Raw genomic sequence first — 27,845 nt, forward strand, 5'->3', positions numbered from 1 at the left:
TGTTCCTCTTATCCCCACGCATCTAATAATCAGCTCTTGGTCTCCCTCCACCTCTCACGTGACATAGTCTGAGCCAGTGTCTCCATCTTGGAGAGACAATCTCTTGCACTTCTGTTGTTCTACTGGCGCTGCCGGCTTGAGCTTTGGTCAGAAGTGGCAAAAGAAGGACTAATGGAAAGTGAACGTGTACTGGAGCAACAGAGTGTATGGATTTACAAGCGTTTGATTAAATGAGAAAAAAAGAGTTTACTTGAGAGAAAAACACTTAACTTGGCTCGTACAGGGATCAAACCCGCGACCTTGGCGTTATTAGCACCACCCTCTAACCAACTGAGCTAACCGGCCATGAATGACAGAGTTATCCATTTTCCATGACATGCAGATACACAGAAGAGTCGGTCTCACTATCGCAATTCCTTCATACTTTTCTACTTCCGTCCCCTGTCTGGATTGCAATAACAAGAGCTGTTGAGTGCTGGACGTCAACCTCAGCGCCTCTTCTTTCAGTCAATGTCACTGTGTGCTGTGATATCTTTGTAACATTGGTTGTTGCCGGAAGAAAAGGAAAGGATGGATAGGATTTCTATTCTTTTACAACAAAACCCAAAATGCATTGGCTTGCTTGCTCATTAAGTTTACAAGGCCAGCAGCTTTTGAGATATTTTAATTATAGTGGTTATTCGGCGTTGGAGGTAAGAGAGTTGTTTTTAGGTCTGGCCGTTCCTTCTGCTTTAAATTACTCTAGCTCATGTCAACAAAGTAACAACAAAACATAGCCAACGGTTTGTTGCTCAAGCCTTCCCTACTCCACCTTCCCATGTCTCTCCTGCTGACCACAGTGCAGGAAATTTGAGTTTGCATTTGCGCAAAGAGACGTACAACACAAGAAGGCGCGCTTTCGTGCGCCGGGCACCACCCGGCCTGTGCATTCCTCACTGCCGTGAGATCAGTTTACTCAGCAGAGCATTACTCTGCAATTGGTTAGTAAGGCCTGCCTGACCAGAATAGTATATTTGGGGTCATGTATTTGATTGCATTTTTAAAACAGTAACAGAACTTAACTGCAATGTTTAAATAGGTCTAGACATATGTAAACAGTGTCAATTTGATAGAAGAATTCTGGAAAATTCAGAGGGGAGGCACCAATGTTTTTTTTTCCCTTTGGGTGGATGTGGCATTAAAGAGTTTGAAGACCACTGGTCTAAGTGGACACTAATACACCTGGATCCTCCTGAATTCCTCGCAACAGATGCCAGCAAACCTGGCTGGAGAGCTACTGTGTTGGACTGATCCTGTCGATTCAAGTGGTCTTTCCTAGAGAGTCGGAGGTCATGGAAGTAGATGGAGTTGATGGTAAGCTTCAGGACTTTGAAGTTTTCCCATCATCATCTGTCTCAGAAAAATGTGCTAGTAAAGACAGAGAATAAGGTAGCGGTCTTTTACATTAACCAGCAGTGAAGCATGCATTCAAAATCCCTCAATGCAATATCAGAACAATTGGGCTATTGGGCAGAGATCAACCTGTTGCATACGTCGGCAGTACACATCAAGGGCACCGACAATGTGATGGCAGACAGCTGGAGGTTTCCAAATTTGCTGGAGTTGACGTTATCCAGGTCGTTGTTTTGAGAGATATGCCGAGAGTTTGTGAAACCCTTTTTGGATCTCTTTTCAAACAAGGACAATGCTCATCTTTGTCGATTCTGATCCAGGTTTCCGGAACAAGGAGCCTAGGTAGTGTACGTATTGGTGATAAAGTGGCTGAGAAGTCTCCTTTATACATTCCCCCCCTTTTTATTGATCCAGATGGTTCTCTTCAAGTCTCAGCAGGGGGAGGGAACTTGATTCTTGTTGGCCCTGATTGGCTAGAGATGTCATGGTTTCGTCTTCTGAACCCCTGGCTCTTCTACCTCCTTGGGTACTGCTCAAGTGTGTCTCTTCTCAGAACGTCGTCCCTGACCTTCTTGCTCCAACTCACTCTATCGCTTTGGAGGTTGAGAAGTCTGGACTGCTAGCAAAGGGTCTTTCCTCTTCCTTAGTGGAGTTAATTCAGCACTCCAGCAGGCCTTCTACTTCGAAGTCTTACTCAAAGAACTGGAAGTCCTTTCAGACGTGATGTTCTGCTCATGATCTTTTGGCACCTACCTGTAGTTTGTCTGCTATTTTGCATTTTCTTCTGAATATGTTTCACTTGAATCTCTTTCCACTCTGAAAGCTCATTGGTTTGCGATAAAGGCTTTTAGGGACTTTTCTGAACTTTCATCGATGTTACACTCTTTGGTGTCTAGACTGTTATGATCTTTTGTCAATGGTAAGAACAATGAAAAATCCCTTTTCTCCAACTCAGAATCTTCCTACTCTTTTATAGGCTTTGCAATTTTATCTCTTTGAGGATCTGGATACTGTACAATTAAAGATTGTCTCCTATAAAGTTATTTTCCTATTTGCTATCACCTTGCTGAGAACAATTGGGGAGCTGGGAGCCTTAAAATGCTGTCCTCTCTTCATTTGATACTTTGGAAGATGGGGTAACTTTCAGGCCTAGCCCTACCTTTGCTGCAAAGGTTAAGTCTATTTTTGATAGATCTTAGGAAATAATTCTTCCTTCTTTCATTCCCTCTCCTTCCTCTCCGGAAGAACATTTGTTGAATACACTTGATGTTTAAAGAGCTCTTTTCATTTATGTCACCAGGCCTCTGCAGTTCCGGAAAACCGACTCCTTGTTTGTGACTTTTGGACAGCCTGGAAAAGACAAGAAGGTGACTTTTATGACTCTGAGTAGGTGGATTAAGTTGTCAATTTTTCTGGCTTTGCAAGGCTTTTTAGAAAATCTTCCAGGTCAGGGATGGTCTACGAGAGGAATGGCCACCTCCTGGGTTGAATTCCAGTGAGTAACAATCTAGGAAATTCCTAGGGTGGTTACTTGAGCCTCAATGCATACATTTGTGAAGCATTATCGCTTAATAAATTTTCTGTTTTGCATTTGAGTACCAATGTTTTGAACTCTGCATTACCCTAAGTCCATCTTGTCCTTGTCACAAACATTAAATCCTGCCCACCTTCCCATCAGTCCTTTGGCAAGGGCTTGGCACCCAGGTTGGGTGCATGGCACTAGCATTTAAGAATCCTCCTGTTCTTTCTTCCTCTTGGAGGGTGACATCACTTTACTTTGTAATGACTGTCACAAGGACACAGTGGACTAAGGCTAATGAAGATTACCAATAAGTAACCAACGCATCACCACTCTTTCTGAATGTGCGTGGGTCATTCTGCAGGACTTGTTCTTTGTATGATTCCTGGATTTTCAGAAGCCCTTTGATGGCAGCAGCCCCACACTGAAAATTGTTTCAGCACCACTGGACAAGGGTCAGTTGTCATGCTCATCTGCGGCGTAAATTTGCATTGAAGTAGTCTAACTCCCCAGGTCCTGTCTTTTGCTCAATTTGCCTTTGTGAGTTTTCTCTCAATCACTGTTGATTTCCTTTGATCTTTCTTTCTTCTTTCACTTCACCTTCGCCTTCAGTGTATCTTTCGGCCCTGTTAAGAGACACGCCCCCTTGTAGCCACTTCTATACCTCTGTCACCTAATTATTTTCCTATCCTTTACCCTGTAACGTTGCTGATCCTAGCTATAGCATGACTATCCAGAATCTGTTCACCTGAGTTATGTTCCTCTTATCCCCACGCATCTAATAATCAGCTTATGGTCTCCCTCCACCTCTCACGTGACATAGTCTGAGCCAGTGTCTCCATCTTGGAGAGACAATCTCTTGCACTTCTGTTGTTCTACTGGCGCTGCCGGCTTCAGCTTTGGTCAGAAGTGGCAAAAGAAGGACTAATGGAAAGTGAACGTGTACTGAAGCAAGAGAGTCTATGGATTTACAAGCGTTTGATTAAATGAGAAAAAAAGAGTTTACTTGAGAGAAAAAACTTAACTTGGCCCGTTCGGTCATCAAAACCGCGACCTTGGCGTTATTAGCACCACGCTCTAACCAACTGAGCTAACCGGCCATCAATGCCAGAGTTATCCTTTTTCCATGACATGCAGATACACAGAAGAGTTGGTCTCACTATCGCAATTCCTTCATACTTTTCTCCTTCCGCCCCCTGTCTGGATTACAATAACAAGAGCTGTGGAGTGCTGCACGCCAGCCTCAGTGCCTCTTCTTTCACTCAATCTCACTGTGTGCTGTGATATCTTTGTAACATCGCTTGTTGCCGGAAAAAAAGGAAAGGATGGATAGTATTTTTATTCTTTTACAACAAAACCCAAAATGCATCGGCTTGCTTGCTCATTAAGTTTACAAGGCCAGCTTCTTTTGAGATATTATAATTATAGTGGTTATTCGGCGTTGGAGGTAAGAGAGTTTTTTTTAGGTCTGGCCGTTCCTTCTCCTTCAATTTACTTGAGCTCATGTCAACAAAGTAACAACAAAACATAGCCAACGGTTCGTTGCTCAAGCCTTCCCTACTGCGCCTTCCCATGTCTCTCCTGCCGACCACAGTGCAGGAAATCTGAGTTTGCATTTGCGCGAAGAGACGTACAACACAAGAAGGCGCGCTTTTGTGCGCCGGGCACCACCCGGCCTATGCATTCCTCACTGTTGTGAGATCAGTTTACTCAGCAGAGCATGACGCTGCAATTAGTTAGTAGGGCCTGCCTGACCAGAATAGTATATTTGGGGTCATGTATTTGATTGCATTTTTAAAACAGTAACAGAACTTAACTGCAATGTTTAAATAGGTCTAGACATATTTAAACAGTGTCAATTTAATAGAAGAATTGTGGACAATTCAGAGGGGAGGCACCAATGTTTTTTTTCCCATTGGGTGGATGCGGCATTAAAGAGTTTGAAGACCACTGGTCTAAGTGGACACTAATACACCTGGATGCTCCTGAATTCCTCGCAACAGATGCCAGCAAACCTGGCTGGAGAGCTACTGTGTTGGACTGATCCTGTCGATTCAAGTGGTCTTTCCTAGAGAGTCGGTAGTCATGGAAATAGATGGAGTTGATGGTAATCTTCAAGGCTTTGAAGTTTTCCCATCATCATCTGTCTCAAAAAAATGTGCTAGTAAAGACAGAGAATAAGGTAGCTGTCTTTTACATTAACCAACAGTGAAGAATGCATTCAAAATCCCTCAATGCAATAGCAGAACAATTGGGTTATTGGGCAGAGATCAACCTGTTGCACACGTCGGCAGTACATATCAAGGGCACCGACAATGTGATGGCAGACAGCTGGAGGTTTCCAAATTTGCTGGAGTTGACGTTATCCAGGTCGTTGTTTTGAGAGATATGCCGAGAGTTTGTGAAACCCTTTCTTGATCTCTTTTCAAACAAGGACCATGCTCATCTTTGTCGATTGTGATCCAGGCTTCCGGAACAAGGAGCCTAGGTAGTGGACGTATTGGTGATAAAGTGGCTGAGAAGTCTCCTTTATACATTCCCCCACTTTTTATTGATCCAGATGGTTCTCTTCAAGTCTCAGCAGGGGGGAGGGAACTTTATTCTTGTGGGCCCTTATTGGCCAGAGATGTCATGGTTTCCTCTTCTGAACCCCTGGCTCTTCTACCTCCTTGGGTACTGCTCAAGTGTGTCTCTCTCAGAACGTCGTCCCTGACCTTCTTGCTCCAACTCACTCTATCGCTTTGGAGGTTGAGAAGTCTGGACTGCTAGCAAAGGGTCTTTCCTCTTCCTTAGTGGAGTTAATTCAGCACTCCAGCAGGCCTTCTACTTCGAAGTCTTACTCAAAGAACTGGAAGTCTTTTGAGACGTGATGTTCTGCTCATGATCTTTTGGCACCTACCTGTAGTTTGTCTGCTATTTTGCATTTTCTTCTGAATGGGTTTCACTTGAATCTCTTTCCACTCTGAAAGCTCATTGCTTTGCGATAAAGGTTTTTAGGGACTTTTCTGTACCTTCGTCGATGTTACAGTCTTTGGTGTCTAGACTGTTCTGATCTTTTGTCAATTGTAAGACCAGTTGAAAAATCCCTTTTCTCCAATTCAGAATCTTCCTACTCTTTCATAGGCTTTGCAATGTTATCTCTTTGAGGATCTGGATACTGTAGACATAAAGATTGTTTCCTATAAAGTTATTTTCCTATTTCCTATCACCTTGCTGAGAACAATTGGGGAGCTGGGAGCCTTAAAATGCTGTCCTCTCTTCATTTGATACTTTGGAAGATGGGGTAAATTTAAGGCCTAGCCTTACCTTTGCTGCAAAGGTTAAGTCTATTTTTGATAGATCTTAGGAAATAATTCTTCCTTCTTTCATTCCCTCTCCTTCCTCTCCGGAGGAACATTTGCTGAATACACTTGATGTTTAAAGAGCTCTTTTCATTTATGTCACCAGGCCTCTGCAGTTCAGGAAAACCGACTCCTTGTTTGTGACTTTTGGACAGCCTGGAAAAGACAAGAAGGTGACTTTTATGACTCTGAGTAGGTGGATTAAGTTGTCAATTTTTCTGGCTTTGCAAGGCTTTTTAGAATATCTTCCAGTTCAGGGATGGTCTACGAGAGGAATGACCACCTCCTGGGTTGAATTCCAGTGAATAACAATCTAGGAAATTCCTAGGGTGGCTACTTGGTCCTCAGAGCATACATTTGTCAAGCATTATGGCTTAATAATTTTTCTGTTTTGCATTTGAGTACCAATGTTTTGAACTCTGCATTACCCTTAGTCCATCTTGTCTTTGTCACAAACATTACATCCTGCCCACCTTCCCATCAGTCCTTTGGCAAGGGCTTGGCACCCAGGTTGGGTGCATGGGGCTAGCATTTAAGGATCTTCCTGTTCTTTCTTCCTGTTGGAAGGTGACATCACCTTACTTTGTAATGACTGTCACAAGGACGCAATGGACTAAGGCTAATGAAGATTACCAATAAGTAACCAACGCATCACCACTCTTTCTGAATGTGCGTGGCTCATTCCGCAGGACTTGTTCTTTGTATAATTCCTGGATTTTCAGAAGCCCTTTGATGGCAGCACCCCCACACTGAAAATTGTTTCAGCACCACTGTACAAGGGTCAGTTGTCATGCTCATCTGCGGCGTAAATTTGCATTGAAGTAGTCTAACTCCCCAGGCCTTGCCTTTTGCTCAATTTGCCTTTGTGAGTTTTCTCTCAATCACTGTCGACTTCCTTTGATCTTTCTTTCTTCTTTCACTTCACCTTCGCCTTCAGTGTATCTTTCGGCCCTCTTAAGAGACACACCCCCTTGTAGCCACTTCTATACTTCTGTCACCTAATTATTTTCCTATCCTTTGCCCTGTAACATTGCTGATCCTAGCTATAGCATCACTATCCAGAATCTGTTCACCTGAGTTATGTTCCTCTTATCCCCACGCATCTAATAATCAGCTCTTGGTCTCCCTCCACCTCTCACGAGACATAGTCTGAGGCAGTGTCTCCATCTTGGAGAGACAATCCCTTGCACTTGTGTTGTTCTACTGGGTCTGCCGGCTTGAGCTTTGGTCAGCAGTGGCAAAAGAAGGACTAATGGAAAGTGAACGTATACTGGAGCAACAGAGTGTATGGATTTATAAGAGCTTGATTAAATGAGAAAAAAAGAGTTTAGTTGAGAGAAAAAATGCAACCTGGCCCGTACAGGGATCGAACCCGCGACCTTGGTGTTATTAGCACCACGCTCTAACCAACTGAGCTAACCAGCCATGATTACTAAATATATCCTTTTTCCATGTAATGCAGATAGATAGAAGAGTTGGTCTCACTATCGCAATTCCTTCATACTTTTCTCCTTCCGCCCCCTGTCTGGATTACAATAACAAGAGCTGTGGAGTGCTGCACGCCAGCCTCAGTGCCTCTTCTTTCACTCAATCTCACTGTGTGCTGTGATATCTTTGTAACATCGCTTGTTGCCGGAAAAAAAGAAAAGGATGGATAGTATTTTTATTCTTTTACAACAAAACCCAAAATGCATCGGCTTGCTTGCTCATTAAGTTTACAAGGCCAGCTGCTTTTGAGATATTATAATTATAGTGGTTATTCGGCGTTGGAGGTAAGAGAGTTTTTTTTAGGTCTGGCCGTACCTTCTGCTTCAAATTACTTGAGCTCATGTCAACAAAGTAACAACAAAACATAGCCAACGGTTCGTTGCTCAAGCCTTCCCTACTGCGCCTTCCCATGTCTCTCCTGCCGACCACAGTGCAGGAAATCTGAGTTTGCATTTGCGCGAAGAGACGTACAACACAAGAAGGCGCGCTTTCGTGCGCCGGGCACCACCCGGCCTGTGCATTCCTCACTGTCGTGAGATCAGTTTACTCAGCAGAGCATGACGCTGCAATTGGTTAGTAGGGCAGGCCTGACCAGAATAGTATATTTGTGGTCATGTATTTGATTGCATTTTTAAAACAGTAACAGAACTTAACTGCAATGTTTAAATAGGTCTAGACATATTTAAACAGTGTCAATTTAATAGAAGAATTGTGGACAATTCAGAGGGGAGGCACCAATGTTTTTTTTTCCCATTGGGTGGATGCGGCATTAAAGAGTTTGAAGACCACTGGTCTAAGTGGACACTAATACACCTGGATGCTCCTGAATTCCTCGCAACAGATGCCAGCAAACCTGGCTGGAGAGCTACTGTGTTGGACTGATCCTGTCGATTCAAGTGGTCTTTCCTAGAGAGTCGGAGGTCATGGAAATAGATGGAGTTGATGGTAATCTTCAAGGCTTTGAAGTTTTCCCATCATCATCTGTCTCAAAAAAATTTGCTAGTAAAGACAGAGAATAAGGTAGCTGTCTTTTACATTAACCAACAGTGAAGCATGCATTCAAAATCCCTCAATGCAATAGCAGAACAATTGGGTTATTGGGCAGAGATCAACCTGTTGCACACGTCGGCAGTACACATCAAGGGCACTGACAATGTGATGGCAGACAGCTGGAGGTTTCCAAATTTGCTGGAGTTGACGTTATCCAGGTCGTTGTTTTGAGAGATATGCCGAGAGTTTGTGAAACCCTTTCTGGATCTCTTTTCAAACAAGGACAATGCTCATCTTTGTCGATTCTGATCCAGGCTTCCGGAACAAGGAGCCTAGGTAGTGGACGTATTGGTGATAAAGTGTCTGAGAAGTCTCCTTTATACATTCCCCCACTTTTTATTGATCCAGATGGTTCTCTTCAAGTCTCACCAGGGGAGAGGGAACTTTATTCTTGTTGGCCCTTATTGGCCTGAGATGTCATGGTTTCCTCTTCTGAACGTCTGGCTCTTCTACCTCCTTCAGTACTGCTCAAGTGTGTCTCTGTCAGAACGTCGTCCCTGACCTTCTTGCTCCAACTCACTCTATCGCTTTTGAGGTTGAGAAGTCTGGACTGCTAGCAAAGGGTCTTTCCTCCGCCTTAGTGGAGTTAATTCAGCACTCCAGCAGGCCTTCTACTTCGAAGTCTTACTCAAAGAACTGGAAGTCTTTTGAGACGTGATGTTCTGCTCATGATCTTTTGGCACCTACCTGTAGTTTGTCTGCTATTGTGCATTTTCTTCTGAATGGGTTTCACTTGAATCTCTTTCCACTCTGAAAGCTCATTGCTTTGCGATAAAGGTTTTTAGGGACTTTTCTGTACCTTCGTCGATGTTACAATCTTTGGTGTCTAGACTGTTCTGATCTTTTGTCAATTGTAAGACCAGTTGAAAAACCCCTTTTCTCTAACTCAGAATCTTCCTACTCTTTTATAGGCTTTGCAATTTTATCTCTTTGAGGATCTGGATACTGTAGACTTAAAGATTGTTTCCTATAAAGTTATTTTCCTATTTCCTATCACCTTGCTGAGAACAATTGGGGAGCTGGGAGCCTTAAAATGCTGTCCTCTCTTCATTTGATACTTTGGAAGATGGGGTAACTTTAAGGCCTAGCCTTACCTTTGCTGCAAAGGTTAAGTCTATTTTTGATAGATCTTAGGAAATAATTCTTCCTTCTTTCATTCCCTCTCCTTCCTCTCCGGAGGAACATTTGCTGAATACTCTTGATGTTTAAAGAGCTCTTTTCATTTATGTCACCAGGCCTCTGCAGTTCAGGAAAACCGACTCCTTGTTTGTGACTTTTGGACAGCCTGGAAAAGACAAGAAGGTGACTTTTATGACTCTGAGTAGGTGGATTAAGTTGTCAATTTTTCTGGCTTTGCAAGGCTTTTTAGAATATCTTCCAGTTCAGGGATGGTCTACGAGAGGAATGGCCACCTCCTGGGTTGAATTCCAGTGAATAACAATCTAGGAAATTCCTAGGGTGGCTACTTGGTCCTCAGAGCATACATTTGTCAAGCATTATGGCTTAATAATTTTTCTGTTTTGCATTTGAGTACCAATGTTTTGAACTCTGCATTACCCTTAGTCCATCTTGTCTTTGTCACAAACATTACATCCTGCCCACCTTCCCATCAGTCCTTTGGCAAGGGCTTGGCACCCAGGTTGGGTGCATGGGGCTAGCATTTAAGGATCTTCCTGTTCTTTCTTCCTGTTGGAAGGTGACATCACCTTACTTTGTAATGACTGTCACAAGGACGCAATGGACTAAGGCTAATGAAGATTACCAATAAGTAACCAACGCATCACCACTCTTTCTGAATGTGCGTGGCTCATTCCGCAGGACTTGTTCTTTGTATAATTCCTGGATTTTCAGAAGCCGTTTGATGGCAGCACCCCCACACTGAAAATTGTTTCAGCACCACTGTACAAGGGTCAGTTGTCATGCTCATCTGCGGCGTAAATTTGCATTGAAGTAGTCTAACTCCCCAGGCCTTGTCTTTTGCTCAATTTGCCTTTGTGAGTTTTCTCTCAATCACTGTCGACTTCCTTTGATCTTTCTTTCTTCTTTCACTTCACCTTCGCCTTCAGTGTATCTTTCGGCCCTCTTAAGAGACACACCCCCTTGTAGCCACTTCTATACTTCTGTCACCTAATTATTTTCCTATCCTTTGCCCTGTAACATTGCTGATCCTAGCTATAGCATCACTATCCAGAATCTGTTCACCTGAGTTATGTTCCTCTTATCCCCACGCATCTAATAATCAGCTCTTGGTCTCCCTCCACCTCTCACGAGACATAGTCTGAGGCAGTGTCTCCATCTTGGAGAGACAATCCCTTGCACTTGTGTTGTTCTACTGGGTCTGCCGGCTTGAGCTTTGGTCAGCAGTGGTAAAAGAAGGACTAATGGAAAGTGAACGTATACTGGAGCAACAGAGTGTATGGATTTATAAGAGCTTGATTAAATGAGAAAAAAAGAGTTTAGTTGAGAGAAAAAATGCAACCTGGCCCGTACAGGGATCGAACCCGCGACCTTGGCGTTATTAGCACCACGCTCTAACCAACTGAGCTAACCAGCAATGATTACTAAATATATCCTTTTTCCATGTAATGCAGATAGATAGAAGAGTTGGTCTCACTATCGCAATTCCTTCATACTTTTCTCCTTCCGCCCCCTGTCTGGATTACAATAACAAGAGCTGTGGAGTGCTGCACGCCAGCCTCAGTGCCTCTTCTTTCACTCAATCTCACTGTGTGCTGTGATATCTTTGTAACATCGCTTGTTGCCGGAAAAAAAGAAAAGGATGGATAGTATTTTTATTCTTTTACAACAAAACCCAAAATGCATCGGCTTGCTTGCTCATTAAGTTTACAAGGCCAGCTGCTTTTGAGATATTATAATTATAGTGGTTATTCGGCGTTGGAGGTAAGAGAGTTTTTTTTAGGTCTGGCCGTTCCTTCTGCTTCAAATTACTTGAGCTCATGTCAACAAAGTAACAACAAAACATAGCCAACGGTTCGTTGCTCAAGCCTTCCCTACTGCGCCTTCCCATGTCTCTCCTGCCGACCACAGTGCAGGAAATCTGAGTTTGCATTTGCGCGAAGAGACGTACAACACAAGAAGGCGCGCTTTCGTGCGCCGGGCACCACCCGGCCTGTGCATTCCTCACTGTCGTGAGATCAGTTTACTCAGCAGAACATGACGCTGCAATTGGTTAGTAGGGCAGGCCTGACCAGAATAGTATATTTGTGGTCATGTATTTGATTGCATTTTTAAAACAGTAACAGAACTTAACTGCAATGTTTAAATAGGTCTAGACATATTTAAACAGTGTCAATTTAATAGAAGAATTGTGGACAATTCAGAGGGGAGGCACCAATGTTTTTTTTTCCCATTGGGTGGATGCGGCATTAAAGAGTTTGAAGACCACTGGTCTAAGTGGACACTAATACACCTGGATGCTCCTGAATTCCTCGCAACAGATGCCAGCAAACCTGGCTGGAGAGCTACTGTGTTGGACTGATCCTGTCTATTCAAGTGGTCTTTCCTAGAGAGTCGGAGGTCATGGAAATAGATGGAGTTGATGGTAATCTTCAAGGCTTTGAAGTTTTCCCATCATCATCTGTCTCAAAAAAATTTGCTAGTAAAGACAGAGAATAAGGTAGCTGTCTTTTACATTAACCAACAGTGAAGCATGCATTCAAAATCCCTCAATGCAATAGCAGAACAATTGGGTTATTGGGCAGAGATCAACCTGTTGCACACGTCGGCAGTACACATCAAGGGCACTGACAATGTGATGGCAGACAGCTGGAGGTTTCCAAATTTGCTGGAGTTGACGTTATCCAGGTCGTTGTTTTGAGAGATATGCCGAGAGTTTGTGAAACCCTTTCTGGATCTCTTTTCAAACAAGGACAATGCTCATCTTTGTCGATTCTGATCCAGGCTTCCGGAACAAGGAGCCTAGGTAGTGGACGTATTGGTGATAAAGTGTCTGAGAAGTCTCCTTTATACATTCCCCCACTTTTTATTGATCCAGATGGTTCTCTTCAAGTCTCACCAGGGGAGAGGGAACTTTATTCTTGTGGGCCCTTATTGGCCAGAGATGTCATGGTTTCCTCTTCTGAACGTCTGGCTCTTCTACCTCCTTCAGTACTGCTCAAGTGTGTCTCTGTCAGAACGTCGTCCCTGACCTTCTTGCTTCAACTCACTCTATCGCTTTTGAGGTTGAGAAGTCTGGACTGCTAGCAAAGGGTCTTTCCTCCGCCTTAGTGGAGTTAATTCAGCACTCCAGCAGGCCTTCTACTTCGAAGTCTTACTCAAAGAACTGGAAGTCTTTTGAGACGTGATGTTCTGCTCATGATCTTTTGGCACCTACCTGTAGTTTGTCTGCTATTGTGCATTTTCTTCTGAATGGGTTTCACTTGAATCTCTTTCCACTCTGAAAGCTCATTGCTTTGCGATAAAGGTTTTTAGGGACTTTTCTGTACCTTCGTCGATGTTACAATCTTTGGTGTCTAGACTGTTCTGATCTTTTGTCAATTGTAAGACCAGTTGAAAAACCCCTTTTCTCTAACTCAGAATCTTCCTACTCTTTTATAGGCTTTGCAATTTTATCTCTTTGAGGATCTGGATACTGTAGACTTAAAGATTGTTTCCTATAAAGTTATTTTCCTATTTCCTATCACCTTGCTGAGAACAATTGGGGAGCTGGGAGCCTTAAAATGCTGTCCTCTCTTCATTTGATACTTTGGAAGATGGGGTAACTTTAAGGCCTAGCCTTACCTTTGCTGCAAAGGTTAAGTCTATTTTTGATAGATCTTAGGAAATAATTCTTCCTTCTTTCATTCCCTCTCCTTCCTCTCCGGAGGAACATTTGCTGAATACTCTTGATGTTTAAAGAGCTCTTTTCATTTATGTCACCAGGCCTCTGCAGTTCAGGAAAACCGACTCCTTGTTTGTGACTTTTGGACAGCCTGGAAAAGACAAGAAGGTGACTTTTATGACTCTGAGTAGGTGGATTAAGTTGTCAATTTTTCTGGCTTTGCAAGGCTTTTTAGAATATCTTCCAGTTCAGGGATGGTCTACGAGAGGAATGGCCACCTCCTGGGTTGAATTCCAGTGAATAACAATCTAGGAAATTCCTAGGGTGGCTACTTGGTCCTCAGAGCATACATTTGTCAAGCATTATGGCTTAATAATTTTTCTGTTTTGCATTTGAGTACCAATGTTTTGAACTCTGCATTACCCTTAGTCCATCTTGTCTTTGTCACAAACATTACATCCTGCCCACCTTCCCATCAGTCCTTTGGCAAGGGCTTGGCACCCAGGTTGGGTGCATGGGGCTAGCATTTAAGGATCTTCCTGTTCTTTCTTCCTGTTGGAAGGTGACATCACCTTACTTTGTAATGACTGTCACAAGGACGCAATGGACTAAGGCTAATGAAGATTACCAATAAGTAACCAACGCATCACCACTCTTTCTGAATGTGCGTGGCTCATTCCGCAGGACTTGTTCTTTGTATAATTCCTGGATTTTCAGAAGCCCTTTGATGGCAGCACCCCCACACTGAAAATTGTTTCAGCACCACTGTACAAGGGTCAGTTGTCATGCTCATCTGCGGCGTAAATTTGCATTGAAGTAGTCTAACTCCCCAGGCCTTGTCTTTTGCTCAATTTGCCTTTGTGAGTTTTCTCTCAATCACTGTCGACTTCCTTTGATCTTTCTTTCTTCTTTCACTTCACCTTCGCCTTCAGTGTATCTTTCGGCCCTCTTAAGAGACACACCCCCTTGTAGCCACTTCAAGACTTCTGTCACCTAATTATTTTCCTATCCTTTGCCCTGTAACGTTGCTGATCCTAGCTATAGCATCACTATCCAGAATCTGTTCACCTGAGTTATGTTCCTCTTATCCCCACGCATCTAATAATCAGCTCTTGGTCTCCCTCCACCTCTCACGAGACATAGTCTGAGGCAGTGTCTCCATCTTGGAGAGACAATCCCTTGCACTTGTGTTGTTCTACTGGCGCTGCCGGCTTGAGCTTTGGTCAGCAGTGGCAAAAGAAGGACTAACGGAAAGTGAACGTATACTGGAGCAACAGAGTGTATGGATTTATAAGAGCTTGATTAAATGAGAAAAAAAGAGTTTAGTTGAGAGAAAAAATGCAACGTGGCCCGTACAGGGATCGAACCCGCGACCTTGGCGTTATTAGCACCACGCTCTAACCAACTGAGCTAACCAGCCATGAGTTCTATAGATATCCTTTTTCCATGAAATGCAGATAGATAGAAGAGTTGGTCTTACTATCACAATTCCTTCATACTTTTCTCCTTCGGCCCCCTGTCTGGATTACAATAACAAGAGCTGTGGAGTGCTGCACGCCAGCCTCAGTGCCTCTTCTTTCACTCAATCTCACTGTGTGCTGTGATATCTTTGTAACATCGCTTGTTGCCGGAAAAAAAGGAAAGAATGGATAGTATTTTTATTCTTTTACAACAAAACCCAAAATGCATCGGCTTGCTTGCTCATTAAGTTTACAAGGCCAGCTTCTTTTGAGATATTATAATTATAGTGGTTATTCGGCGTTGGAGGTAAGAGAGTTTTTTTTAGGTCTGGCCGTTCCTTCTGCTTCAAATTACTTGAGCTCATGTCAACAAAGTAACAACAAAACATAGCCAACGGTTCGTTGCTCAAGCCTTCCCTACTGCGCCTTCCCATGTCTCTCCTGCCGACCACAGTGCAGTAAATCTGAGTTTGCATTTGCGCGAAGAGACGTACAACACAAGAAGGCGCGCTTTCGTGCGCCGGGCACCACCCGGCCTGTGCATTCCTCACTGTCGTGAGATCAGTTTACTCAGCAGAGCATGACGCTGCAATTGGTTAGTAGGGCAGGCCTGACCAGAATAGTATATTTGGGGTCATGTATTTGATTGCATTTTTAAAACAGTAACAGAACTTAACTGCAATGTTTAAATAGGTCTAGACATATTTAAACAGTGTCAATTTAATAGAAGAATTGTGGACAATTCAGAGGGGAGGCACCAATGTTTTTTTTCCCATTGGGTGGATGCGGCATTAAAGAGTTTGAAGACCACTGGTCTAAGTGGACACTAATACACCTGGATGCTCCTGAATTCCTCGCAACAGATGCCAGCAAACCTGTCTGGAGAGCTACTGTGTTGGACTGATCCTGTCGATTCAAGTGGTCTTTCCTAGAGAGTCGGAGGTCATGGAAATAGATGGAGTTGATGGTAACCTTCAAGGCTTTGAAGTTTTCCCATCATCATCTGTCTCAAAAAAATGTGCTAGTAAAGACAGAGAATAAGGTAGCTGTCTTTTACATTAACCAACAGTGAAGCATGCATTCAAAATCCCTCAATGGAATAGCAGAACAATTGGGTTATTGGGCAGAGATCAACCTGTTGCACACGTCGGCAGTACACATCAAGGGCACCGACAATGTGATGGCAGACAGCTGGAGGTTTCCAAATTTGCTGGAGTTGACGTTATCCAGGTCGTTGTTTTGAGAGATATGCCGAGAGTTTGTGAAACCCTTTCTGGATCTCTTTTCAAACAAGGACAATGCTCATCTTTGTCGATTCTGATCCAGGCTTCCGGAACAAGGAGCCTAGGTAGTGGACGTATTGGTGATAAAGTGGCTGAGAAGTCTCTTTTATACATTCCCCCACTTTTTATTGATCCAGATGGTTCTCTTCAAGTCTCAGCAGGGTGGAGGGAACTTTATTCTTGTGGGCCCTTATTGGCCAGAGATGTCATAGTTTTCTCTTCTGAACCCCTGGCTCTTCTACCTCCTTGGGTACTGCTCAAGTGTGTCTCTCTCAGAACGTCGTCCCCGACCTTCTTGCTCCAACTCACTCTATCGCTTTGGAGGTTGAGAAGTCTGGACTGCTAGCAAAGGGTCTTTCTCTTCCTTAATGGAGTTAATTCAGCACTCCAGCAGGCCTTCTACTTCGTAGTCTTACTCAAAGAACTGGAAGTCTTTTGAGACGTGATGTTCTGCTCATGATCTTTTGGCACCTACCTGTAGTTTGTCTGCTATTTTGCATTTTCTTCTGAATGGGTTTCACTTGAATCTATTTCCACTCTGAAAGCTCATTGCTTTGCGATAAAGGTTTTTAGAGACTTTTCTGTACCTTCATCGATGTTACAACCTTTGGTGCCTAGACTGTTCTGATCTTTTGTCAATTGTAAGACCAGTTGAAAAATCCCTTTTCTCCAACTCAGAATCTTCCTACTCTTTTATAGGCTTTGCAATTTTATCTCTTTGAGGATCTGGATACTGTAGACTTAAAGATTGTTTCCTATAAAGTTATTTTCCTATTTCCTATCACCTTGCTGAGAACAATTGGGGAGCTGGGAGCCTTAAAATGCTGTCCTTTCTTCATTTGATACTTTGGAAGATGGGGTAACTTTAAGGCCTAGCCTTACCTTTGCTGCAAAGGTTAAGTCTATTTTTGATAGATCTTAAGAAATAATTCTTCCTTCTTTCATTCCCTCTCCTTCCTCTCCGGAGGAACATTTGCTGAATACACTTGATGTTTAAAGAGCTCTTTTCATTTATGTCACCAGGCCTCTGCAGTTCAGGAAAACCGACTACTTGTTTGTGACTTTTGGACAGCATGGAAAAGACAAGAAGGTGACTTTTATGACTCTGAGTAGGTGGATTAAGTTGTCAATTTTTCTGGCTTTGCAAGGCTTTTTAGAATATCTTCTAGTTCAGGGATGGTCTACGAGAGGAATGGCCACCTCCTGGGTTGAATTCCAGTGAGTAACAATCTAGGAAATTCCTAGGGTGGCTACTTGGTCCTCAGAGCATACATTTGTCAAGCATTATGGCTTAATAATTTTTCTGTTTTGCATTTGAGTACCAATGTTTTGAACTCTGCATTACCCTTAGTCCATCTTGTCCTTGTCACAAACATTACATCCTGCCCACCTTCCCATCAGTCCTTTGGAAAGGGCTTGGCACCCAGGTTGGGTGCATGGGGCTAGCATTTAAGGATCCTCCTGTTCTTTCTTCCTGTTGGAAGGTGACATCACCTTACTTTGTAATGACTGTCACAAGGACACAATGGACTAAGGCTAATGAAGATTACCAATAAGTAACCAACGCATCACCACTCTTTCTGAATGTGCGTGGCTCATTCCGCAGGACTTGTTCTTTGTATGATTCCTGGATTTTCAGAAGCCCTTTGATGGCAGCACCCCCACACTGAAAATTGTTTCAGCACCACTGTACAAGGGTCAGTTGTCATGCTCATCTGCAGCGTAAATTTGCATTGAAGTAGTCTAACTCCCCAGGCCTTGTCTTTTGCTCAATTTGCCTTTGTGAGTTTTCTCTCAATCACTGTCGACTTCCTTTGATCTTTCTTTCTTCTTTTACTTCACCTTCGCCTTCAGTGTATCTTTCGGCCCTCTTAAGAGACACACCCCCTTGTAGCCACTTCTATACTTCTGTCACCAAATTATTTTCCTATCCTTTTCCCTGTAACGTTGCTGATCCTAGCTATAGCATCACTATCCAGAATCTGTTCTCCTGAGTTATGTTCCTCTTATCCCCACGCATCTAATAATCAGCTCTTGGTCTCCCTCCACCTCTCACGAGACATAGTTTGAGGCAGAGTCTCCATCTTGGAGAGACAATCCCTTGCACTTGTGTTGTTCTACTGGCGCTGCCGGCTTGAGCTTTGGTCAGCAGTGGCAAAAGAAGGACTAATGGAAAGTGAACATATACTGGAGCAACAGAGTGTATGGATTTATAAGAGCTTGATTAAATGAGAAAAAAAGAGTTTAGTTGAGAGAAAAAATGCAACCTGGCCCGTACGGGGATTCAACCCGCGACCTTCGCGTTATTAGCACCACGCTCTAACCAACTGAGCTAACCGGCAATGAGTACTACAGATATCCCTTTTCCATGTAATGCAGATAGATAGAAGAGGGTGGTCTCACTATCGCAATTCCTTCATACTTTTCTCCTTCCGCCCCCTGTCTGGATTACAATAACAAGAGCTGTGGAGTGCTGCACGCCAGCCTCAGTGCCTCTTCTTTCACTCAATCTCACTGTGTGCTGTGATATCTTTGTAACATCGCTTGTTGCCGGAAAAAAAAGAAAGGATGGATAGTATTTTTATTCTTTTACAACAAAACCCAAAATGCATCGGCTTGCTTGGTCATTGAGTTTACAAGGCCAGCTGCTTTTGAGATATTATAATTATAGTGGTTATTCGGCGTTGGAGGTAAGAGAGTTTTTTTTAGGTCCGGCCGTTCCTTCTGCTTCAAATTACTTGAGCTCATGTCAACAAAGTGACAACAAAACATAGCCAACGGTTCGTTGCTCAAGCCTTCCCTACTGCGCCTTCCCATGTCTCTCCTGCCGACCACAGTGCAGGAAATCTGAGTTTGCATTTGCGCGAAGAGCCGTACAACACAAGAAGGCGCGCTTTCGTGCGCTGGGCACCACCCGGCCTGTGCATTCCTCACTGTCGTGAGATCAGTTTACTCAGCAGAGCATGACGCTGCAATTGGTTAGAAGGGCCTGCCTGACCAGAATAGTATATTTGGGGTCATGTATTTTATTGCATTTTTAAAACAGTAACAGAACTTAACTGCAATGTTTAAATAGGTCTAGACATATTTAAACAGTGTCAATTTAATAGAAGAATTGTGGACAATTCAGAGGGGAGGCACCAATGTTTTTTTTTCCCATTGGGTGGATACGGCATTAAAGAGTTTGAAGACCACTGGTCTAAGTGGACACTAATACACCTGGATGCTCCTGAATTCCTCGCAACAGATGCCAGCAAACCTGGCTGGAGAGCTACTGTGTTGGACTGATCCTGTCGATTCAAGTGGTCTTTCCTAGAGAGTCGGAGGTCATGGAAATAGATGGAGTCAGTGCTTTAAATGGAAAAATGGAAGTGCAGGTACTCTGTAATAGAGTACCTGCTTGTTTCTGAGAAGTGCCGGTACTCTCCAATTAAAAGTATTACGTTTTTCCTGAGATATGCCGGTACTCTCCCTCTCAAAATAAAAAAGTGCCGGTACTCAGTACCGGAGAGTACCGGCCCATTTAAAGCACTGGATGGAGTTGATGGTAATCTTCAGGGCTTTGAAGTTTTCCCATCATCATCTGTCTGAAAAAAATGTGCTAGTAAAGACAGAGAATAAGGTAGCTGTCTTTTACATTAACCAACAGTGAAGCATGCATTCAAAATCCCTCAATGGAATAGCAGAACAATTGGGTTATTGGGCAGAGATCAACCTGTTGCACACGTCGGCAGTACACATCAAGGGCACCGACAATGTGATGGCAGACAGCTGGAGGTTTCCAAATTTGCTGGAGTTGACGTTATCCAGGTCGTTGTTTTGAGAGATATGCCGAGAGTTTGTGAAACCCTTTCTGGATCTCTTTTCAAACAAGGACAATGCTCATCTTTGTCGATTCTGATCCAGGCTTCCGGAACAAGGAGCCTAGGTAGTGGACGTATTGGTGATAAAGTGGCTGAGAAGTCTCTTTTATACATTCCCCCACTTTTTATTGATCCAGATGGTTCTCTTCAAGTCTCAGCAGGGTGGAGGGAACTTTATTCTTGTGGGCCCTTATTGGCCAGAGATGTCATAGTTTTCTCTTCTGAACCCCTGGCTCTTCTACCTCCTTGGGTACTGCTCAAGTGTGTCTCTCTCAGAACGTCGTCCCCGACCTTCTTGCTCCAATTCACTCTATCGCTTTGGAGGTTGAGAAGTCTGGACTGCTAGCAAAGGGTCTTTCTCTTCCTTAATGGAGTTAATTAAGCACTCCAGCAGGCCTTCTACTTCGTAGTCTTACTCAAAGAACTGGAAGTCTTTTGAGACGTGATGTTCTGCTCATGATCTTATGGCACCTACCTGTAGTTTGTCTGCTATTTTGCATTTTCTTCTGAATGGGTTTCACTTGAATCTATTTCCACTCTGAAAGCTCATTGCTTTGCGATAAAGGTTTTTAGAGACTTTTCTGTACCTTCATCGATGTTACAATCTTTGGTGCCTAGACTGTTCTGATCTTTTGTAAATTGTAAGACCAGTTGAAAAATCCCTTTTCTCCAACTCAGAATCTTCCTACTCTTTTATAGGCTTTGCAATTTTATTTCTTTGAGGATCTGGATACTGTAGACTTAAAGATTGTTTCCTATAAAGTTATTTTCCTATTTCCTATCACCTTGCTGAGAACAATTGGGGAGCTGGGAGCCTTAAAATGCTGTCCTTTCTTCATTTGATACTTTGGAAGATGGGGTAACTTTAAGGCCTAGCCTTACCTTTGCTGCAAAGGTTAAGTCTATTTTTGATAGATCTTAAGAAATAATTCTTCCTTCTTTCATTCCCTCTCCTTCCTCTCCGGAGGAACATTTGCTGAATACACTTGATGTTTAAAGAGCTCTTTTCATTTATGTCACCAGGCCTCTGCAGTTCAGGAAAACCGACTCCTTGTTTGTGACTTTTGGACAGCCTGGAAAAGACAAGAAGGTGACTTTTATGACTCTGAGTAGGTGGATTAAGTTGTCAATTTTTCTGGCTTTGCAAGGCTCTTTAGAATATCTTCCAGTTCAGGGATGGTCTACGAGAGGAATGGCCACCTCCTGGGTTGAATTCCAGTGAGTAACAATCTAGGAAATTCCTAGGGTGGCTACTTGGTCCTCAGAGCATACATTTGTCAAGCATTATCGCTTAATAATTTTTCTGTTTTGCATTTGAGTACCAATGTTTTGAACTCTGCATTACCCTTAGTCCATCTTGTCCTTGTCACAAACATTACATCCTGCTCACCTTCCCATCAGTCCTTTGGAAAGGGCTTGGCACCCAGGTTGGGTGCATGGGGCTAGCATTTAAGGATCCTCCTGTTCTTTCATCCTGTTGGAAGGTGACATCACCTTACTTTGTAATGACTGTCACAAGGACGCAATGGACTAAGGCTAATGAAGATTACCAATAAGTAACCAACGCATCACCACTCTTTCTGAATGTGCGTGGCTCATTCCGCAGGACTTGTTCTTTGTATGATTCCTGGATTTTCAGAAGCCCTTTGATGGCAGCACCCCCCACACTGAAAATTGTTTCAGCACCACTGTACAAGGGTCAGTTGTCATGCTCATCTGAGCGTAAATTTGCATTGAAGTAGTCTAACTCCCCAGGCCTTGTCTTTTGCTCAATTTGCCTTTGTGAGTTTTCTCTCAATCACTGTCGACTTCCTTTGATCTTTCTTTCTTCTTTTACTTCACCTTCGCCTTCAGTGTATCTTTCGGCCCTCTTAAGAGACACACCCCCTTGTAGCCACTTCTATACTTCTGTCACCTAATTATTTTCCTATCCTTTTCCCTGTAACGTTGCTGATCCTAGCTATAGCATCACTATCCAGAATCTGTTCTCCTGAGTTATGTTCCTCTTATCCCCACGCATCTAATAATCAGCTCTTGGTCTCCCTCCACCTCTCACGAGACATAGTCTGAGGCAGAGTCTCCATCTTGGAGAGACAATCCCTTGCACTTGTGTTGTTCTACTGGCGCTGCCGGCTTGAGCTTTGGTCAGCAGTGGCAAAAGAAGGACTAATGGAAAGTGAACGTATACTGGAGCAACAGAGTGTATGGATTTATAAGAGCTTGATTAAATGAGAAAAAAAGAGTTTAGTTGAGAGAAAAAATGCAACCTGGCCCGTACGGGGATCGAACCCGCGACCTTGGCGTTATTAGCACCACGCTCTAACCAACTGAGCTAACCGGCCATGAGTACTACAGATATCCCTTTTCCATGTAATGCAGATAGATAGAAGAGGTGGTCTTACTATCGCAATTCCTTCATACTTTTCTCCTTCCGCCCCCTGTCTGGATTACAATAACAAGAGCTGTGGAGTGCTGCACGCCAGCCTCAGTGCCTCTTCTTTCACTCAATCTCACTGTGTGCTGTGATATCTTTGTAACATCGCTTGTTGCCGGAAAAAAAAGAAAGGATGGATAGTATTTTTATTCTTTTACAACAAAACCCAAAATGCATCGGCTTGCTTGGTCATTGAGTTTACAAGGCCAGCTGCTTTTGAGATATTATAATTATAGTGGTTATTCGGCGTTGGAGGTAAGAGAGTTTTTTTTAGGTCCGGCCGTTCCTTCTGCTTCAAATTACTTGAGCTGATGTCAACAAAGTGACAACAAAACATAGCCAACGGTTCGTTGCTCAAGCCTTCCCTACTGCGCCTTCCCATGTCTCTCCTGCCGACCACAGTGCAGGAAATCTGAGTTTGCATTTGCGCGAAGAGCCGTACAACACAAGAAGGCGCGCTTTCGTGCGCTGGGCACCACCCGGCCTGTGCATTCCTCACTGTCGTGAGATCAGTTTACTCAGCAGAGCATGACGCTGCAATTGGTTAGTAGGGCCTGCCTGACCAGAATAGTATATTTGGGGTCATGTATTTTATTGCATTTTTAAAACAGTAACAGAACTTAACTGCAATGTTTAAATAGGTCTAGACATATTTAAACAGTGTCAATTTAATAGAAGAATTGTGGACAATTCAGAGGGGAGGCACCAATGTTTTTATTTTCCATTGGGTGGATACGGCATTAAAGAGTATGAAGACCACTGGTCTAAGTGGACACTAATACACCTGGATGCTCCTGAATTCCTCGCAACAGATGCCAGCAAACCTGGCTGGAGAGCTACTGTGTTGGACTGATCCTGTCGATTCAAGTGGTCTTTCCTAGAGAGTCGGAGGTCATGGAAATAGATGGAGTCAGTGCTTTAAGTGGAAAAATAGAAGTGCAGGTACTCTGTAATAGAGTACCTGCTTGTTTCTGAGAAGTGCCGGTACTCTCCAATTAAAAGTATTACGTTTTTCCTGAGATATGCCGGTACTCTCCCTCTCAAAATAAAAAAGTGCCGGTACTCAGTACCGGAGAGTACCGGCCCATTTAAAGCACTGGATGGAGTTGATGGTAATCTTCAGGGCTTTGAAGTTTTCCCATCATCATCTGTCTCAAAAAAATGTGCTAGTAAAGACAGAGAATAAGGTAGCTGTCTTTTACTTTAACCAACAGTGAAGCATGCATTCAAAATCCCTCAATGGAATAGCAGAACAATTGGGTTATTGGGCAGAGATCAACCTGTTGCACACGTCGGCAGTACACATCAAGGGCACCGACAATGTGATGGCAGACAGCTGGAGGTTTCCAAATTTGCTGGAGTTGACGTTATCCAGGTCGTTGTTTTGAGAGATATGCCGAGAGTTTGTGAAACCCTTTCTGGATCTCTTTTCAAACAAGGACAATGCTCATCTTTGTCGATTCTGATCCAGGCTTCCGGAACAAGGAGCCTAGGTAGTGGACGTATTGGTGATAAAGTGGCTGAGAAGTCTCTTTTATACATTCCCCCACTTTTTATTGATCCAGATGGTTCTCTTCAAGTCTCAGCAGGGTGGAGGGAACTTTATTCTTGTGGGCCCTTATTGGCCAGAGATGTCATAGTTTTCTCTTCTGAACCCCTGACTCTTCTACCTCCTTGGGTACTGCTCAAGTGTGTCTCTCTCAGAACGTCGTCCCCGACCTTCTTGCTCCATCTCACTCTATCGCTTTGGAGGTTGAGAAGTCTGGACTGCTAGCAAAGGGTCTTTCTCTTCCTTAATGGAGTTAATTAAGCACTCCAGCAGGCCTTCTACTTCGTAGTCTTACTCAAAGAACTGGAAGTCTTTTGAGACGTGATGTTCTGCTCATGATCTTATGGCACCTACCTGTAGTTTGTCTGCTATTTTGCATTTTCTTCTGAATGGGTTTCACTTGAATCTATTTCCACTCTGAAAGCTCATTGCTTTGCAATAAAGGTTTTTAGAGACTTTTCTGTACCTTCATCGATGTTACAATCTTTGGTGCCTAGACTGTTCTGATCTTTTGTCAATTGTAAGACCAGTTGAAAAATCCCTTTTCTCCAACTCAGAATCTTCCTACTCTTTTATAGGCTTTGCAATTTTATCTCTTTGAGGATCTGGATACTGTAGACTTAAAGAATGTTTCCTATAAAGTTATTTTCCTATTTCCTATCACCTTGCTGAGAACAATTGGGGAGCTGGGAGCCTTAAAATGCTGTCCTTTCTTCATTTGATACTTTGGAAGATGGGGTAACTTTAAGGCCTAGCCTTACCTTTGCTGCAAAGGTTAAGTCTATTTTTGATATATCTTAAGAAATAATTCTTCCTTCTTTCATTCCCTCTCCTTCCTCTCCGGAGGAACATTTGCTGAATACACTTGATGTTTAAAGAGCTCTTTTCATTTATGTCACCAGGCCTCTGCAGTTCAGGAAAACCGACTCCTTGTTTGTGACTTTTGGACAGCCTGGAAAAGACAAGAAGGTGACTTTTTTGACTCTGAGTAGGTGGATTAAGTTGTCAATTTTTCTGGCTTTGCAAGGCTTTTTAGAATATCTTCCAGTTCAGGGATGGTCTACGAGAGGAATGGCCACCTCCTGGGTTGAATTCCAGTGAGTAACAATCTAGGAAATTCCTAGGGTGGCTACTTGGTCCTCAGAGCATACATTTGTCAAGCATTATCGCTTAATAATTTTTCTGTTTTGCATTTGAGTACCAATGTTTTGAACTCTGCATTACCCTTAGTCCATCTTGTCCTTGTCACAAACATTACATCCTGCCCACCTTCCCATCAGTCCTTTGGAAAGGGCTTGGCACCCAGGTTGGGTGCATGGGGCTAGCATTTAAGGATCCTCCTGTTCTTTCATCCTGTTGGAAGGTGACATCACCTTACTTTGTAATGACTGTCACAAGGACGCAATGGACTAAGGCTAATGAAGATTACCAATAAGTAACCAACGCATCACCACTCTTTCTGAATGTGCGTGGCTCATTCCGCAGGACTTGTTCTTTGTATGATTCCTGGATTTTCAGAAGCCCTTTGATGGCAGCACCCCCCACACTGAAAATTGTTTCAGCACCACTGTACAAGGGTCAGTTGTCATGCTCATCTGAGCGTAAATTTGCATTGAAGTAGTCTAACTCCCCAGGCCTTGTCTTTTGCTCAATTTGCCTTTGTGAGTTTTCTCTCAATCACTGTTGACTTCCTTTGATCTTTCTTTCTTCTTTTACTTCACCTTCGCCTTCAGTGTATCTTTCGGCCCTCTTAAGAGACACACCCCCTTGTAGCCACTTCTATACTTCTGTCACCTAATTATTTTCCTATCCTTTTCCCTGTAACGTTGCTGATCCTAGCTATAGCATCACTATCCAGAATCTGTTCTCCTGAGTTATGTTCCTCTTATCCCCACGCATCTAATAATCAGCTCTTGGTCTCCCTCCACCTCTCACGAGACATAGTCTGAGGCAGAGTCTCCATCTTGGAGAGACAATCCCTTGCACTTGTGTTGTTCTACTGGCGCTGCCGGCTTGAGCTTTGGTCAGCAGTGGCAAAAGAAGGACTAATGGAAAGTGAACGTATACTGGAGCAACAGAGTGTATGGATTTATAAGAGCTTGATTAAATGAGAAAAAAAGAGTTTAGTTGAGAGAAAAAATGCAACCTGGCCCGTACGGGGATCGAACCCGCGACCTTGGCGTTATTAGCACCACGCTCTAACCAACTGAGCTAACCGGCCATGAGTACTACAGATATCCCTTTTCCATGTAATGCAGATAGATAGAAGAGGTGGTCTTACTATCGCAATTCCTTCATACTTTTCTCCTTCCGCCCCCTGTCTGGATTACAATAACAAGAGCTGTGGAGTGCTGCACGCCAGCCTCAGTGCCTCTTCTTTCACTCAATCTCACTGTGTGCTGTGATATCTTTGTAACATCGCTTGTTGCCGGAAAAAAAAGAAAGGATGGATAGTATTTTTATTCTTTTACAACAAAACCCAAAATGCATCGGCTTGCTTGGTCATTGAGTTTACAAGGCCAGCTGCTTTTGAGATATTATAATTATAGTGGTTATTCGGCGTTGGAGGTAAGAGAGTTTTTTTTAGGTCCGGCCGTTCCTTCTGCTTCAAATTACTTGAGCTCATGTCAACAAAGTGACAACAAAACATAGCCAACGGTTCGTTGCTCAAGCCTTCCCTACTGCGCCTTCCCATGTCTCTCCTGCCGACCACAGTGCAGGAAATCTGAGTTTGCATTTGCGCGAAGAGCCGTACAACACAAGAAGGCGCGCTTTCGTGCGCTGGGCACCACCCGGCCTGTGCATTCCTCACTGTCGTGAGATCAGTTTACTCAGCAGAGCATGACGCTGCAATTGGTTAGTAGGGCCTGCCTGACCAGAATAGTATATTTGGGGTCATGTATTTTATTGCATTTTTAAAACAGTAACAGAACTTAACTGCAATGTTTAAATAGGTCTAGACATATTTAAACAGTGTCAATTTAATAGAAGAATTGTGGACAATTCAGAGGGGAGGCACCAATGTTTTTTTTTCCCATTGGGTGGATACGGCATTAAAGAGTTTGAAGACCACTGGTCTAAGTGGACACTAATACACGTGGATGCTCCTGAATTCCTCGCAACAGATGCCAGCAAACCTGGCTGGAGAGCTACTGTGTTGGACTGATCCTGTCGATTCAAGTGGTCTTTCCTAGAGAGTCGGAGGTCATGGAAATAGATGGAGTCAGTGCTTTAAGTGGAAAAATAGAAGTGCAGGTACTCTGTAATAGAGTACCTGCTTGTTTCTGAGAAGTGCCGGTACTCTCCAATTAAAAGTATTACGTTTTTCCTGAGATATGCCGGTACTCTCCCTCTCAAAATAAAAAAGTGCCGGTACTCAGTACCGGAGAGTACCGGCCCATTTAAAGCACTGGATGGAGTTGATGGTAATCTTCAGGGCTTTGAAGTTTTCCCATCATCATCTGTCTCAAAAAAATGTGCTAGTAAAGACAGAGAATAAGGTAGCTGTCTTTTACATTAACCAACAGTGAAGCATGCATTCAAAATCCCTCAATGGAATAGCAGAACAATTGGGTTATTGGGCAGAGATCAACCTGTTGCACACGTCGGCAGTACACATCAAGGACACCGACAATGTGATGGCAGACAGCTGGAGGTTTCCAAAT

General features: G+C 43.4%; 4 non-coding genes across 4 annotated transcripts; all 4 read right to left on the reverse strand.

The window, feature by feature from the left end:
• Positions 1-7,603: 7,603 nt before the first annotated feature.
• TRNAI-AAU (transfer RNA isoleucine (anticodon AAU)) lies at positions 7,604-7,677 on the reverse strand. The gene has a single exon. It is a non-coding gene; the product is annotated as a tRNA-Ile (tRNA).
• A 7,260-nt stretch (positions 7,678-14,937) lies between these two features.
• TRNAI-AAU (transfer RNA isoleucine (anticodon AAU)) lies at positions 14,938-15,011 on the reverse strand. The gene has a single exon. It is a non-coding gene; the product is annotated as a tRNA-Ile (tRNA).
• Positions 15,012-22,465: 7,454 nt separating this feature from the next.
• Positions 22,466-22,539, reverse strand: TRNAI-AAU (transfer RNA isoleucine (anticodon AAU)). The gene has a single exon. It is a non-coding gene; the product is annotated as a tRNA-Ile (tRNA).
• Positions 22,540-26,327: 3,788 nt separating this feature from the next.
• TRNAI-AAU (transfer RNA isoleucine (anticodon AAU)) lies at positions 26,328-26,401 on the reverse strand. The gene has a single exon. It is a non-coding gene; the product is annotated as a tRNA-Ile (tRNA).
• Between the last annotated feature and the right edge of the window lie 1,444 nt (positions 26,402-27,845).

This window comes from Pleurodeles waltl, chromosome 12, assembly GCF_031143425.1.
Source record: "Pleurodeles waltl isolate 20211129_DDA chromosome 12, aPleWal1.hap1.20221129, whole genome shotgun sequence".
In the NCBI taxonomy this organism is placed as follows: Eukaryota; Metazoa; Chordata; class Amphibia; order Caudata; family Salamandridae; genus Pleurodeles; species Pleurodeles waltl.